Here is a 16,195-nt window from a genome sequence, read left to right as displayed (position 1 = left end):
AAGGATTTTCTTCCTCTTTCCTTCCTTCCATCTTTCTTTTCTTTTTAAATATTTTATTAATCGTATTTCCTTTGCCTAGTGTGAGGAGTAAGGGGGAAAGATTCAAATTTATAGAGCACCTTCTGTGTGCCAGATGCTCTCTACAGACATTATCTCTTTTCAGCCTTACGAGGATTTTTCAAGATGGATAGCCCTAGCCCCACTTCGGAGATGGGAAAACCAAGGCCAGGAAGCCTAGGTTAGGACAACAAGGAAATAAAATGGTGGAACTGGAATTTGAAATCTGACACTTGTGACTCCAAAGCCTGCTCTCTCTCTTTCTCTCTCTGGAGCCTAGGAATGAAACGACACGAGTGTGACTGCAGGCCAACAGACACGGACCAAGTGCTGTTGTCATGCAGCGAAGCAAGCCCTTGGAGACCAGCTCAGCCAAAACACACAGTCTGGGGTCAAGACTTGTCCTCCCCTGGGCAAGAAATGGAGTTCTTGCCATGTCCACACTGTTTGCTCAAGTGGTTTTTTCCCCAGAGATGACTGCTTGCTTGTTTTCAATTTCCACTGTGACACAATAAAGAAAGCTCTAAATGAATGTTAGAAAATGTTTTCAGGAAGCAGAACACAGTCAGTGCAACGTGGTGATCTTGGTGGTAGTGAGTGACCTCACAGGAAGCCATTCTTTCTTTCTTTCTTTTTTTTTTTTTAAAGAGAGAGAGGGAGTGTGCGCAAGTACTGTGAGTGAGGGGGCAGGGAGAGGGAGGGAATCCCAAGCAGACTCCCGCTGCGGGCGGAGCTTGAAGCACCTCGATCCCCAGCCCTGAGATCAGGACCTGAACCGAAATTGAGAGTTGGACCTTTAACCGACTGAGCCACCCTGGTGCTCCTCACAGGAACGCATTCTTATTGGAAATTTCTTCAGTTCCAACTCTTCCAGCTTCTGGATGACTCCTCCAAGAACGGCACCTCAGCGGCCCTCCTGATGAAGTCCTGCCGGATACCTTTCCTCTGATTGGGAGGAACCCCATCTTGGCTCCTGCCTGCAGACAGTTGGGGCAGTACAACCCAAGGGACTAGTGGGATTTGTGCCCAAGCCAGAGCCATCTGCCCCCAGCGTGCAGGTGTGCGACTTCTGAATGACCCACTGCCCTGAGACAGACAGCCCCTGGGCCTCTGCACCCTCCCCTCCGTCTTCCCGAGAAGCCAGCTCCCTCAGGCCTGGACTACTTCCTAGAGTCTCTCTGCTTACTTGGTTTGGTGGGGGAGAGCCGGGGGCAGCCTGCAAGTTCTCCTGGGGAGAAGGAACGCTAGGCCACACAGCCCTTCCGCCGCAGGCAACCGCACGTGGAATTTTCCCCGACGTCTGTGCTGTTCTCAAGTTTCCCGACCTGCTCACCAGTGCTTGGAGTTTGTTTTCCAGCTCAGAGAAAATACTCAGAGCTGCTGGGCCACCAGTTTAGCCTTGAGGCTGTGACTAAATAAATAAGAAGGACAGCACCCCCCCCCCAAACTGGATCAGTTTATTTTCAAAGAAAGGGCTTTCCGCACATGTCCCCACGGAGCCAACAGGAAGGACTGTGGGCAGCGGACTGCCGTAGCCACACACGGGCAGCTGCAGGACCCTCTCCCTGACCTGTTTAAGTCATGCCGTGATTGATGATGGCAATGGAAAAATAGCAACTGCAGATGTACAGGCAGCGGGATAAGCAAAAAACAATAGTGCTGCTGCTGGCACCTGTCCCTGGCTGAGGTGGACGAGGCACTCTAAGTCGTCTGGTGATGAAAAACGTGGGTTTGGGAGGCGGACAGTTTGAGTTCCAATCCCACCCGCATCCCTGCCAGGCTGGGTGAGTCGGGGTGGGCTTGTATCACTGTTCCTAGTCTCCGCTTCCTGGGGCCGGAAGGGGAGCTGGGGGGTGGGGTGGGGTGGGTTGTGGATTGTCATGCCCATCTCAGGGCTGTTCTGAGGATTGAATGAGCTAAGACCAGGGAAGGTACTGACAGCAGAGCCCGGCAAATAGCTGCGATTGTTTTCTGGTTGTATATAATACTCAGCCCAGTGCCTGGCACCACGGAAAACCACCTCAGTACGTGGGATCCTGGAATGCCAGTGTTGGGAGGGAACTTGTCTGAAGCCAGATTAATTTCATCTGCTGCTTGGATAGGTGAGGGTCCAGAAGACCAGAGAGGGACAGTGGCAGGTCCAGCATCCCACTCCTCACCGAGGGCAGAGAGAGGGTGGACCGCATCACACTCCCTGCCTTCTCTCCCTTTGCTCATCAAACTTAGTCTGGGGTTTGACAAGTTAGGTCTGCCGGGAGAAATTCTGTTCTGCTGTGTTGCTGTGAAAGGGTCCAGCCTGCCAGTTTCTTTTGGTTTGGGAATCAGTGGCTTGGTGGGAAAACAAAAGACACTAGACTTGGCAGCTGCAGAAATGGGTTTAAATCTTACCTGCAACACATCAATTCTATGGCCACAGGCCAGCCCTTGAGCCCTCTGAGACAGTTTCCACAGCCCTTCCCAACAGGTCTGTCTGCCTATTTTTGGTTGCACAGGTGGGTGAGAGTCCTCCTGAGTCCCTTGGCGTATGGTGCTGGTTCCCACAACTCACTGAAACATCTTTGTTTGCAAACGGATGTTTAACTTGCTGTGAAAAAGGGGGAGAGAATGGAGGAATGTCTCCTGTGGCCATAGTGCTGATATCGCTCCCCCTGAGACTCAGTTTCCTCTTTTGTAAAATGGAGATTAAAAACTGTACCTACTTCAAACTCTGTTGGTGAAGAGGAAATGAGTTAATACAAAGAGCTTAGAACAGTGTCGGGCACATTTTCTTCAGTCAGAGTCGCTGCTATTATAATTAAGGGTCAGGTTGCAGGGTTAGGGACTTGCAAACTCTTTCCCTGCCCCTCTCCCCACCAATTTAGTGCCTCAGTGGCTGGATTGGTGGCCTTTGTCATGAGAGAAGGGGGTGGCAGAGCTGCTGCTGGGTGGAGTGGTGGCATGGGAGTTACCCTGGATTCGTGGGAACAAGAGAGCGCTGATTTGCAATCCTGGCATGAATTTGGGGTAGAGATCTGGAAGTCTGGACTTTCTCCATGGCTGGTGGCTGTGAGAGCCACATATTACGTCATTCCTGTAAATTTGTGTGTGTGTGTGACTGGAACAGAGCAGAGGCTTTTGGTTCCAACAGGAGTCACGGGCAAGGCCAGGCAAAGAAGCAGGGCAGCTGTTGGGAGAATTCAGGCAGGAGAGGGCTCAGCGCCCGGGTCAGCAGCCTGTGACTGGGAGGAATGTAGTGAAACGTGACATCTGCTGCCCAACCGCATCCCCGCACAGCCTGCCCTTGTCCAGCTGCTTCGGAGAAGGAAGGAAACCAGCCTTTCCCACTGCTATTGTGTACCTGACAGGTTCATCAATCTTACTCAGCTCATCCTTGTGACCTCTCACGCTGGTCATTCTTTCTCTTCTATGGATGAGGAAGAGGAAGAGGAGATTCAGAAGTGTCCCAGGGTGCAGGGAGGGGGCAGAGCCAGCGTACAGGCCTTATTCCCGAGTCCATGCTCCTTCCCCCGCTCCACATCGGGCTTATCTCTCATCAGAGCCAGTGCTGCTAGAGGAGACCCAAAGACGTGAGGCACCCAGCTCCTGGCTTCAATGGCCTGAAGACAAGAGAAGCTTGAGCCCAAGACCCCTTCCTGGCTCAAGTACTAACCCCTGCCTTTCACCTTCCTGCCCCAGTGCCCTAGGCAGACCTTTGGCCTGGAGGGGCACCCTGTCCCAGTGCCAGCCCAGCAGGCTCGGCCTGAACAACAATAGCCGGAAGGGCCTCTTAGAGCAAGTACTTCCTGAAGTGCCCAGAACAGCCACTGTCCCTGCAGCTCAGGAACAATCACAGGTCAGGCAGCTTCCTCACTCCTTGTGGGCCCTCAGCCACTCAGGGCAGAGCCCCTGGGGCTGCTGCTTTCGGGAGGGACAGGCAGATGGCAACAGCAAGGCTCTAGAGTCCAGAACACACCTTGGGATACATACATATTTTTTCCCACATTGAAGCTGGAGGAAAAATTCCGGATTCTCACTTTATCCTTCCTGTTAACCAACAACCTCATCCTTGATCTCTGTAGAACTGTTATGGTTTTTTTGACCTTTTTTTTTTTTTTTTAAGATTTTTATTTATTTGGCAGAGAGAGAGAGAGACCACAAGTAGGCAGAGAGGCAGGCACAGAGAGAGAGGGAGAAGCAGGCTCCCTGCTGAGCAGGAAGCCCAACGTGGGACTCGATCCCAGGACCCTAAGATCATGACCTGACCCAAAGGCAGAGGCTTAACTCACTGAGACACCCAGGCGCCCCTCTTTGGGATTTTTAAACAAACAAGGAGAAAGAGGCCAGGGAAGCCAAAGGGAAAAATAAGTTCTGGAATCAGACTATACAGTCACTTGTTCATTCAGCAATATTGAATGAGGCCTACTATGTGCTGTGCACAATTGGGTACAGAAAAGAATCATTCAGCATTCACTCATTAACTCATGTATTTATCTGCTCATTTCATAATAATGATAGAGCTGTTGCCAAGTCCCAAGCATTGTGGATGTATCTGGGACTTGGCAGCGTGGGCCCTGCCCCATGTGGGAGGTGTCGGGGAGACCAGTTGACTACCCGGCTTATTTGGTGAGTGCTGAGAAGTTGAGGGCTGTCAGGGGCAAGAGCAGCAGGGCCAGTGGATCCTGACCAAGAGTCCTGGAGGAGAGACAGGACAGAGCCTAAGGGAAGATGAAGTCAGGCTATGGGCTGAGAGAGCCTATAGGAAGAGGTATTAGCATCTCTGAAGACTGGAGGCAAGAGAATGCACATTTCCCAAGAAATGTCAAGGAGGTCCTAATGGCTGGAGAGTGGGAGGAAGAATCCCCTCTAGTGGTCGTACTTGGTGCGCTCTAGCTTGCCTGCCTGTGCCGCTTATTAACGTGGGTCCTCTGCCCAAGCTGCTCACCTTGCCGTGACTCACTTTTCTTGTCCACGAAATGCAGAGGATGAAAATGATAGTACCCACTTCATAGGTTGGGATAAAAATGAAAACGAGCCAACATCCATCAAGTGTGCCCGGTGTGTGGTCAGCGTTACAGAAGTGTCAGCGGTGATTAGGTGGGGATAGGCGGGAAGTGGGGCGGGGAGTGAACTGTCCCACCCGCCTGCAGTGAGCTCTGGGGGTGGACCAGCACGGGGCCGGCACTAACAAACCAAGCAGAATCAGAAAGACTCAGCTCCTGCCTGCAGGGAACTTGCAATATTCCCTGCTGTTAAAAACTTGGACCTGGCGTCAGAGAGAACCAGATTCCAATGTCATCTCATCTCATCTCATCTGTGTGACCTTGGGCAAATGATTTGCCCTTTTGGAACCTCACTTTTCTTATCTGTAAAATGGGCATAATGATAGTCCATTCCTTATAGCTTAAGGTTAGGGTTAACAGAGATAATATATGTAACGTAAATAGCATAGAAAGTACAGGGTTAGAAAAATTATAGCTATTAACACAGTATAAAATGAAAGAGAAATAATAGATGGGAAAATATCTTCTAATACCCCAGATGGTGATGCCCTTGGGTATAGTGGCTCTAGCTTCTCAGCGTCTTCCCATTGCTCTAGAACAAAGATGTGCTTAATTCACAGGCTTCTTTCCTGTCTTCATCTTTCCTGCTCTCTCTCCACGTCATCTATCCTGCATGTGTGTGCTCTGTCTAGAGGTTCCACTCACAAACCTTCAGATCACATGTGACAGAAACTCCTTTAATAGGGGAAGCCTTCCCCGACACAGATGTGCTCAGGTATGTGCCCCTCCCCCGTCTCATACCGCTCTTCGTTTTGGTTAGTGCCTGTCGCCCCATTTAGAGCATAAGATCCATGAAACCAGAGGTCATATCTGCTTTACTTATTCTCGGATCTCTGGCACTTAGTCTGGTTTCCATAATAGAAACCAATAAATATGTACTAAATGAATAAACAAGAATGCAGTGCAGGATTAAACTCTTAAAAAGGGAGAAGCTGGAACCTCTTCGGAAAGCTCAGTCACCCCTCACAGAGCCCATTTTCCAAGGCCCCTCTGCATGCTCTAAATCAGAACAGCAGACTCAGAGACCCTGTTTCTTCTCCCGCACAGCGGTGTAATCGAGACATCACCCAGTAATGAACTGGAGGGCTGATTAAGAGCTTATGTGAATGTTGAAACCTCTGGCTGCAGTCACTTCCCCCCAAGTTTGCTGTGACTCAAAGCACGGGAATTTTTCAAAAGAGAGAGCTTTCAGAGAATATCCACACCCAACGGTGGAAACTTTAGAAGAAGGGAGTGTGGGGGAACGTCCCTCGGTGAGGGATTAGGGGTCTCTGAACAGGTTTTAAAGGCATATGGAGACAAGATGTCAGTGTGAGCTTGTTTCTCTGACAGAATCTGAAATGCTTTTAACCAGCCAGTTTCCAAGAGGCTTTTAAGTGAAGAGGTTAACGTTGTAGGTTTATAAATAAATGGATGTTTGTGGTGACTTCACCGTGGTTCATGTGACAGGGCGACCTGCAGGGAGAGATTACGCCTTGGATCAACAGCTTAATCGCTTCTTCTGCCTCTCTGTCCAGTGAGCAGAAGGAGCCCTGGATGAACAATTGGGAGACCTTCCTTTCTCATCCTGGCCTTGCCTCCAATGAGCGATGTGACCATGGGCATGATAGTAACGTTTGCCTGCCTCAGTTCCTTCATCTGTGCAATGAAATTAAATGAGACCTCAGTGAAGCGTTGTCACATTGACTTGTATTAACAGTCCCTAGAACTTATTGTGCCCTTACTATGTGTTCAGTGCTTGTATGAGCTCCGCAACAGCCTGTGAGATGGGTTACTATCATTGCTGCTTTTTTTGCACGAGGACACTGAAGTACAGGAAAGCTAAACACCTCCCTCAGGGTCACACAGAGGGTAAGTGACGGAGCCAGGATTCGAATGCAGGCTGCCTGGCTCTGGAATCGGTGTTAATGACTATGCTATAGTATAATTTCTTTCTAGGTAGGGAGTGTGTGGCTTGGGGAGGGCTTTAAGAAGAAAAACACCCCGTTGCTTGTTAGCTGGCCAGGATGTCAAGAGTCTTCAGTGGGGAAGGAGGAGAGTGGAATGACTGCCACAGGGAGACATGAGGTCTCTGTGGTAACTGTATGGTGGGAAGGTGAGCTTTCCATGTTTATGGCTAGTACCAGGGAGGGGAAGTGCAGAGATCCTAGGCTTGAACACAGATACGGATTTGAATCCAGACCTATTACTTGATGTGTGACTGTCAGGGTAAATTATTCGTAGCTCCTGGGGAAAATGGCACTATCAAGGTTATAGAGGGTTATGTGGGTTACTTGAGAAAATGTCTGGCACATAGCAGGCACTCAGTGAATTCTTCCCTCCCCTTTTTTATTATGGTCCCAAGAAGATGAATTTATTTAATCAATAACTTAATCAACTTTAATCAATTCACTTGATTGAATTTATTAGTTCAATCAAATCCTAGAGTTGGCTTGGGTTATGTTTTTATTCTCTGGGTTCTTCAGATAAGCTGCATTATTTGTTGAAAGTCTTTTTCAGGTCAGGTTAATTGATAGTTTTCAGATTCACTTCCACACTCATATTTGTCCATCAAAGAGCAATTTCCTTGTGCTTTGATGTGAGGCTATAGCCATTTTTTATGAGGTTTTAGCCATGTTGCAGGTAGAGTCTCAGACCCATTCCAGTGATGAGCTATAAATGAACATGAATGAGACCATTGGATTCTCTATACTTGGTTTCTGTATACCTGGGTGTCATTTCTATGCCAGCTTTTGAACCCAGGGCTTTGGCTGTTCAACCAGGAAGCCAGCTGCATGGTTGGCTGTGGCCTTGGTTTGGGAACTTGAGGACCTGATAAGGCTTGCTATTAAGGAAGCAGGAAACCAGAAGAACTGGTGAGATAAGCCCAAGCCAGAGTCTATGATGGCTACTTGGAATCATTCGCCAGAAAGTCCAGAAGCAAAGTCCAGTGAGGTCAGGACAGATAGGAATTATACATAAAAATTGAAAAGGTGTATTGAATCTGGAGAAGGTCAAGATCTGATTGAGGAATGTTCCAGATAAGCCCAGGTAGAGATATATGACCTGAATTTATCAAAAAGAAGGTACATGGTGTGAAAGAACGTACAGGTGTTAAAGACAGAGGGTGGAGATGAGGTGTAGGTGGTACATTCAGCACTGGAAGGCAGCCAAATAAAATCTGGAATTCCCTGGCCACACCAGCCTGGGGGCAAACATTCAGGTGGGGGTGGGGTGGGGTGGAAAACATTGTAACAGGGAGGAAAACTGACTTGGGTTCTCAGACTCTGCATAGGTGATGATAATAATGTTTGTATATATTGAACACCTACTGTGGGTCAGGAGCTGTGAACATATATTCTCTTTTAATTGAACGCCTACTGTGGGTCAGGAGCTGTGAACATATAATCTCTTTTAATGTCTACTGTAAGCCCATTATGTTAGGACTTATTTTCTCCATTTTTTAAGATGAAGAATACTGGTTTCAAGAAAATGGAGTAACTAACTAGTTGGTCAAATAGAAAACAGGAGGCTGGACCAGTGATTTCTGATTCCTTAGCTTTCCCTTGGTTTTCTGGGCTCCTGAGCTTTTTCTTCCACATCCCTTCCCTGGCAGGGTCCTGGAAGGTTCTTATGGTCTGATTGGTAACCAGAAAATTTTGCTGTCTATTTTCATTTCTCCCACTTAGGGGTTCTTATCAAAGAATTGGTATAGCTTCTCTTCCTCCACTAACTTTGGCCACCTCCTCCTGAGGAGAGCTTCCCTGACAAGCATTGGGATTTCAAGGGAGGTGCAGGCAAGATATTAGGTTTAAGGACGCTTGAGTAGCACCATGCAGGGTCCCTCACAAATATGACCAATCCATTGAGAATTAATGGCATTTCGGGACAGAACCTTGAAGCTTTTAATTTATGTTCCCATTGAATGATATCCTTATCCATTGAGAAGTCTTTCCTGGGGGTTGCCTGTTCATCTATGTTCTACAGCATTCGTCCCAGGGCTCTGGAAGAAGTCTGTCTGTCCTGGTGTCCTTGTAGCATTTTACTCAAGGTTGTTATGCAAATAGAACACCTCAAGCAATGCTCTAATCACCACTTAGAGGTGGGAGGGAAGATTGGAAACCCCTTTTTTGGACAAAAAGCTTAAGTGTTGATAAAGAGTGAAACATTCTATGAATTGTGTCATTAAGGCTTGAGCATCTCCTTACTCCAAAAGGGATAGTCAAATTCACTGTACTAGTGGGGACTGAGCAGAAGTTCAAAACAAAGATGAAAAATTCTAACTGAAGACTCGTGTCTAAAATTTAAAAAGGTGAGAGCTCCTCTCTTCCATCTTCCTCACACTCAGCACTGGGAAGACCTACTTGGGTCTGGTTAAATTCTTCAAATCCTGATTGACACTGACAAACAAGAGGGTATCTAAAAGAGGGGGTCACCAAAAGGTGGAGAGACTTGAATTGTTGTCATATAAGGCATGCGTTGTATTTTCAAGGGGATACAATTAGCCAGAGGCATGACCATAAGAAGACTCATATCTTGCCCAGGACAGAGTAGACCTCTATCCTCCTCTGACTTTTCCACACACATTCCAGATGGAATGCTCTAAATTATGACTCAGAGTCATTAATAACATGACCACTTGTGCAGCCCACAGATTAGACAGCCAAAAGCCTAGAGTCTGTTGTGTTGAAGTGGCACTGGGTGGGAAGCACTCTCTCCAGAGACTGGGGCAGGGTATGACTTGCCAGAGGAGGGTTCATAGAATGTTTAGACTGTGACTCATGAAGGTCTTAGATGAATAAATAGCTCTCTTTCTGCTGTGACTGTTGACAGGGCTGGTGACAGCTTACCTTTGCAGTTGCCAAGGAGAATCTGACTCTGATTTTTGACAAGTTCAACTTTCCTAACCAGCCAGACCCTTCAGAGGGACCACCTTGAGCACAGACCTAGCCAAATGAAAATAGCAATGAAGCAAAGGGTACTATTTGGAGGCATAAAATCAGAAGAGCAAATATCTCATCCCAGCCAAGGAAGAGTAATCATTGGGAGGGGAGGAGTGGAAGAAGGAAGTTTTCTGCTTCTAGGATTGGAGAAGTGTTAACTTACATCTTCATGTAGCTACTTGGTCATAGACTATCACTTTGTTAATAGTGATATTATCAGGGCTTCATAATTCTGGTGAGAAGAAAGGTGGTCCTCTTTCTGGAAACATCCTTATAATTTAGGATATATTTGACAACAAACAACAAGAAATCTGACTGATAGTGGACTTAGCCATAAAGATGTATGATTATCTCACATTGTAGGAAGTCTAGAGGTAAGTAGTCTAAAATGAGAATAGAAGCTCAGTAGGGCCATCAGGATGCCAGGCACTTCTCTATCCTCTTGAGGTATGTAGGTCACTGATTCTTCTCCTGGCTGCCTCATGGCTACAGGATGGCTGCCATACCTCCAAGCATTACAACCATATCAAAGTTATAAAAGCAATAGGGGTAAAAAAAAAAAAAAAAGTGATAGGGGTAAGGATGTGCTATGGCAAAGTGTTTTTGTCCTAGAGTGACTGTGTCATTTCATCAGTGAAGAAACAAAAATATCTCAGAAGTTTTCCCAGCTGACTTACACTAAGGGTAATTCACCACAATATTATTAATCAGCACTGGGTCACATTAGCTGTGAGGGAGTATAGAAAAGTGAGTGGCTGGCAAATGTTGATGGAATAGCAATGTCTGACTTAGACCCATTATGATTCAACCCCCTCATGTCTGGTCATGAATAAAACGGATGTTCTGCTGGCCATGGAGAAGTTTATTGGAAGCAGGGAATGGTTTCTTCCATATACACTTAGAATGTTAGTTAAGCATTACACTATGAAGGCTCACCATTAATACAAAATGAATACCCCAGAGATAGAGGTGTGGATTTGCAGAATTTTCAAGGCAGGAAAGTCTATTGGAATCTGGAAGAATCCAAAGACTGTAAGTGGATGTCGAAAGAAAATACTCATCCTTCAAGTCCCAGGTCTTCACTGGCTCTGTAACCCTCCCATCCCCCACAGGTAGAGCTAGGTCGTCCTTCCTCCTTGCTCCCTTTGCACACACCTTGATTATAAGAACGAATCACCACACTGCATTCAGAGTCAGTAGATATTTACTGCATCCCACTTTGTCCTGGCCCTGTGCTCGGTGTCCTGTGCATCAAGGAGACCTTCCATGGCTTCCCATTATTGACTGGTAATGAGTGTCCATAGAAGGTAAACTCAGGTGAATTTTTAACTTAGCTCACAAGACCCTTTGGATTCACCCTCACTTTCTTCTCCAGTCTCACCTCTCCCCATCTCCTACTCTTCGAATCCCACTTTCATACATTCTCAAAGTGTAGAGGCTGCCATTTCTTCTCTCCCTACCTTTGCACTGCTATCCTTCTGCACAGAACACTCTTCTTTGCCTTCGGTGCTTGGCCAAATTTTACTTACCCTTTAGGCTTAGGTGTCATTTCGTCTGAAACGCTTTTCTGGCCCCCAGGACTGGGCAAGGCAGCATTTCTCTGTGCTTTTTCACACTCTACTTATCACAGAGTGATAGTCACTTCCTGTAACTCCTGCACTTCCTAGCGGGGGACCCAGGGTGTGTGCACCCCTTCGGTGCCAATGCCGCTGCAGTACCTGATCCATCCTGGTAGATTCCTATTGAATGGCTGAGTGACAAATGTGCATCATTGCATATTTCGTGCTGGGTCATGTGGCAGAGCCCACAGTTGCAGCCCTGTCCAGAGAAGGAGGTCTCTGAGCACTGCTTGAGGGGGCTGGGCCAGTTGCCCTATCACTGTGTGATTGAGGACAAAATGAGTCTCTCTCTCTGGGAACTGACATTTTACCTCTAAAACAAAACAAAAGTAAGAGATGAAGAATTAGTTTTCAACTTATTTTTCTTTTAACAGGAAAATAGAAAATCACAAAAAATGTAATAGTGGAGGGACTGACTGAAGCAGGGATAGTCTAGATTTCTGTTGCCACTATAGCAAATTACCATAAAGTTAGTGGCCTAAAGCAACATGAATCTATTCTCTCATAGTTCCACGAGTTAGAAGTCCAAGGGGTCTCACTGGGCAAAAATCAAATTGTTGGTGGAATGCATTCCTTCGTGGAGGCTCTAGGGGAACATCCATTTTATTGCCTCTTCCTGCTTTGAGAGGTCACAGGTCTTGGCTCACAGCCCTTCCTCCATCTTCAAAGCTAGCAGCGTTTCATCTATCTGACCATTGTTCTGTAAGCACCATTCCCTCAGAACACAGCTGGGAATGGTTCTTCATTTTTAGAGCCCTGTGTAATTGGATTGGACCCTCTTGGATAATCCTGGGTAATCTCCTTGTCTCAGGGTCCTTAACTTAATCAACATGTAAAGTCCCTTTGCTCATGTAAGGCTACATACAACAGGCTCTGGGGGTTAGAGCATTGACATCTTAGGGGCATTATTCTACCTGCCATGAAAAGGAGAGAAAAGCAAGGGGGTAGGAGCTTTTCTCTCTATCTCTCCTTTCTTGGTCAGCTCTTTCCCCCACAGTTGTCCCTGGAGACCCAGAGCTGAATTTAAGACCGCCCTGGTCTTCGAGATCTTTTCTGGCTTTAACGGTGTGGCTGAATAGCTCTGTGATCTTGAAAAGTTACTACTTCTCTGTCCCTTCATCTTCCCATCCGCAAAATAGAGATAATAAGTCTATCACCCTGATCGCGTTGTACTGAGGTTAAAGGAGACAGTCTATGCAAAGTGCTTAGTCCTGTGCCTGGCACGTGGTCAATGTTCGGCAAATGTTAACTATTTTCATTATTAGGTGCCTAAGGTTCCATTCCATTCCACTATCTGGTTCATCACCTCAATTCAAAACATGTCTGCAGCAGCAGATGGGATGAAAAACTGGTTTCCCGGGTAATTTAGCCACCATACCGAAGTTTGTTTTTGTTTTTTAAATTTTGGTTATTTTACCTCAACAATGAAGCATATATTTGTGTTTCTGGAGTTACAGACATTTTGTTCTTTTGAACATCTGGAAAAAATGGGAAATGTGGTGGGTGTCAGTGAGAATGAAAAGGCTGGGAGTTGCGGTGGTCTGCTCACTAGGGAGGCAGTATGCGGGCCCTGGTGTTTATTAGGAACATACAGAAAGGGCTGAGATTGTGGCCACAAGACAGTTTATGAACACAAACACCAGGGAAGTTTACCAAATATCAGACTTGAATTTTATAGCTTCTGGATGAGGCCTTCATTCTTGATGACAATGAAAATCTGGTCTTCTAAAGGTAACTAACCCCTCATATCACTTTTGAAGAAACTAACCCACAGGAATGTTCAAGGGAGGGGCCGTTCCTACTCAAGAGACATGTTTCCCTTCTCTTATTTCCAGAGTCTCACAGTGGCATCTTTGAGCTAGAGCCAACTGGGCACAGAGTGTCAGTAGCCTTAAGTGTCTTCATCCTTTCTGATTCGGTCACACTACTTGGAGGATTCTACTCCAAACACAAAATATGGAAAAAACTTTATGCACAAAGATACTAACTGAAGCTTTATTCATAATATTCCCAAGTGGAAAGCTTTTCAAATTGTCTGTATTAGGAGAAGGAAAGACTTAGTAAATGATGGCACATCCAGATAATGGAATATGAGGCAGCCTATGCTCACAAGGAGCTTTGAATAGCATGAGAACTGTGACTAGTATGTTAACTAAAATAAGAATTCGGGATACATCCTTATTTGTATTATGTAGTCTAATCTCTGTGCTATTAGGAAAGAGATTTAAAAAAATTATTCATATTTGTTCCCAGGCATCTGGAGAATGGAAAAATTGTTCCTCCCCTTCTACTACTATTTTTCTCTCTTTCCCATCTTTTGCAAATGAATGACTAGCAAAGTGTTTAAGCATGCTGGGTATGGAGCCAGATTGCCTACTGACCTATCTTAACCTCTCCAAATCTCAGTGTTCTCATCTGTCATGTGGGAGTAATAATCATTCCTAGCTTGTAGGATGGCTGTGAGCACAAAGAGGTAATTTGGGTGAAAGGCTCGACATAACACTTTGTACATAGAAAGTGCTCAAGGGGGGATGCCAGTTGGTACTGTTATTTTCCAAGTACAAAACTACCACCAACAAAACTAAAAGTTGTAAAAAGAGGACTATATCGTTTGTTCTCCCACCTTCAGTTCAGTCAAATACTTATCCCAAAGGGTTATTTAACAAATGTTCTTTTTTCTAGTCCTTAATCACTGTGATACTTTGAAAAGCAGCAATATAGTCAGCAGCTAAAAAAAAAAAAAAAGCCTTTTAAATGAGAAGACTTAGTTCTATTTGAAGAATAGTCTAGGACCTTGCTTTCTCTTCCTTGGCCAATAATCCCTGCTCTTCAGCCTCTAAAAATCAATGCCCATCTCTCAACACCTTCAGAAGGTGTCCCTAAATGCTCCTCTGTGTCTCCAACAGCTGTATCTGCATGTAACGGAAAGCTGACCCAAACAGAAAAAAATGACAGTATTTGTGATTTATTGCTGCATAACAAACTGTCACAGATATATGCATTTATTATTTCAGGTTTTCTGAATCAAGAACCTTGGCAAGGCTTGGCTAGATCCTCTGCTTAGGAACTCACAAGGCTGCAGTGAAGGTGTTAGGTGGGCTGCATTCTCATCTGATGGCTTGACTGGGGAAGAATCTACTTCCCAGCTCATTCAGGTTGTCGACAGAGTATATTTCCTTGTAGCTGGATTGAGGATTGAGGGCCCTGGCTTTTGCTGCCTGTGGGCGACCATCAGCTCCTAAAGGCTACTCAGACTTCCTAGAAGCCTTCTGCTGTTCATAGGCATTTCCCACAGTTCTTAGAAGCTACATGTAGCTCTGCCAAATGGGCTTTTCCAACATGGCTGCCGACTTTACTAATTCAGCAAGGAGAGTCTCTAGAGCAAGTCTGCTAACAAGATGAAGACTTACATAACCTTATGGAATTACGGGATTGACATGTGATCACCATGGCTAAAAGCAAGTCACACTCATATTCAAAGGGAGAAGATCACACAAAGACAGGTCCGCCAGTAGATGGGGGTCATGGGACTACTTTCGAGTCTGTCCAACACCACAAGGAAGGGGTCTAATTCTTCACGGTAACAAGAAGCCTGAGCCCCACAGATGGGGGATGAGGGAGCATACCCATGTTGCCATCCATATCCCAGGCTCTTTACTTCTGTTTTATCATCTTTCATCTTTTTGATTATAAGAGAGGTGCTGCTTCTCTAAGTTTCACCTCCCCATTCAAGGAAGGAAGAGTGAGAACGGGCAAAAGGCACATACCAGCTAAGTGTGAGTCTTTTTATCAGTGAGAGAGTAGCTTTCCAAAAACCTACCCATACACATGTCCACTGCCCCCCCGCCACTGACCTCATCGGAGTCACCCGGCTGCTTCTATAGCATAGGGCATTGGAAAATAAATATATTTTATTAAACAGTAGCCAAGTGACCCCCACAAAATGAGCAATGTCTGCCACAAACATCTTCAGTATGTGGGCACATGGGTCCAGCTTTCAGTGACAGAAAGCGTACAAATAAGTTATAAAGCTTGAATGGGGAAATCCTTTGCACAGTGCCCGGCACAGGACTGCTTCTCAGTCAGTGTTGCTTCTTTTCTCCCTTCTCCCTCTTTTCTTTCTGTGTTGCCCCCACCTCTGGGTTTGACTACTTCAAGTGCCACAGCACCTCCAGAGTTAAACACCCTACTGAGCAGACAAGTCTGCATTTGGAGCTCCAAGGAAAACTGATGAGGGAGGAATGTAATAGCCCCAGCTGGAACTCTGCCAGGGGACTAGCAACTGCAACACCCTTATTTGCTCCAGGGAGGAGCAGCTTGGAAACTTTTTATGAGATTCCAGAAGCAGCAAGGTCATCAGTTTTATGGCCATTCCGCTCCGTTTGTAAATACAGCCTTTGAATGAGAATGTTTGGGCTCCTTGACAAGAACAAGGCTGATGTTAGCTCCTTTGGAAGAGGGGACAATAAAATAAATAGAAGATTTTTTTTTTTTCCACGTGACTGCAAGGCATTCTGAGTGACTGTGGACCCCCAGCAAACACCAGCACTGAACTAGC

At 46.1% G+C, this 16,195-nt stretch overlaps 1 protein-coding gene across 3 annotated transcripts in view; it reads left to right on the top strand.

The window, feature by feature from the left end:
* The first annotated feature begins 729 nt into the window (after positions 1-729).
* The window catches only part of LOC309841348 (uncharacterized protein), a 208,523-nt gene continuing 193,057 nt past the window's right edge, over positions 730-16,195 (top strand). For all 3 annotated transcript variants that reach the window (XM_082684238.1, XM_082684237.1, XM_082684236.1), the window contains exon 1: positions 730-1,841. The gene's annotated coding sequence lies outside the window, so the exon portion shown is untranslated. The remainder of the gene's footprint in view (positions 1,842-16,195) is intronic.

The sequence above is a fragment of the Mustela nivalis genome, assembly GCF_964662115.1.
Source record: "Mustela nivalis genome assembly, chromosome: 9".
NCBI classification, from domain to species: domain Eukaryota; kingdom Metazoa; phylum Chordata; class Mammalia; order Carnivora; family Mustelidae; genus Mustela; species Mustela nivalis.
This window is presented reverse-complemented; position numbering and strand designations above follow the sequence as displayed.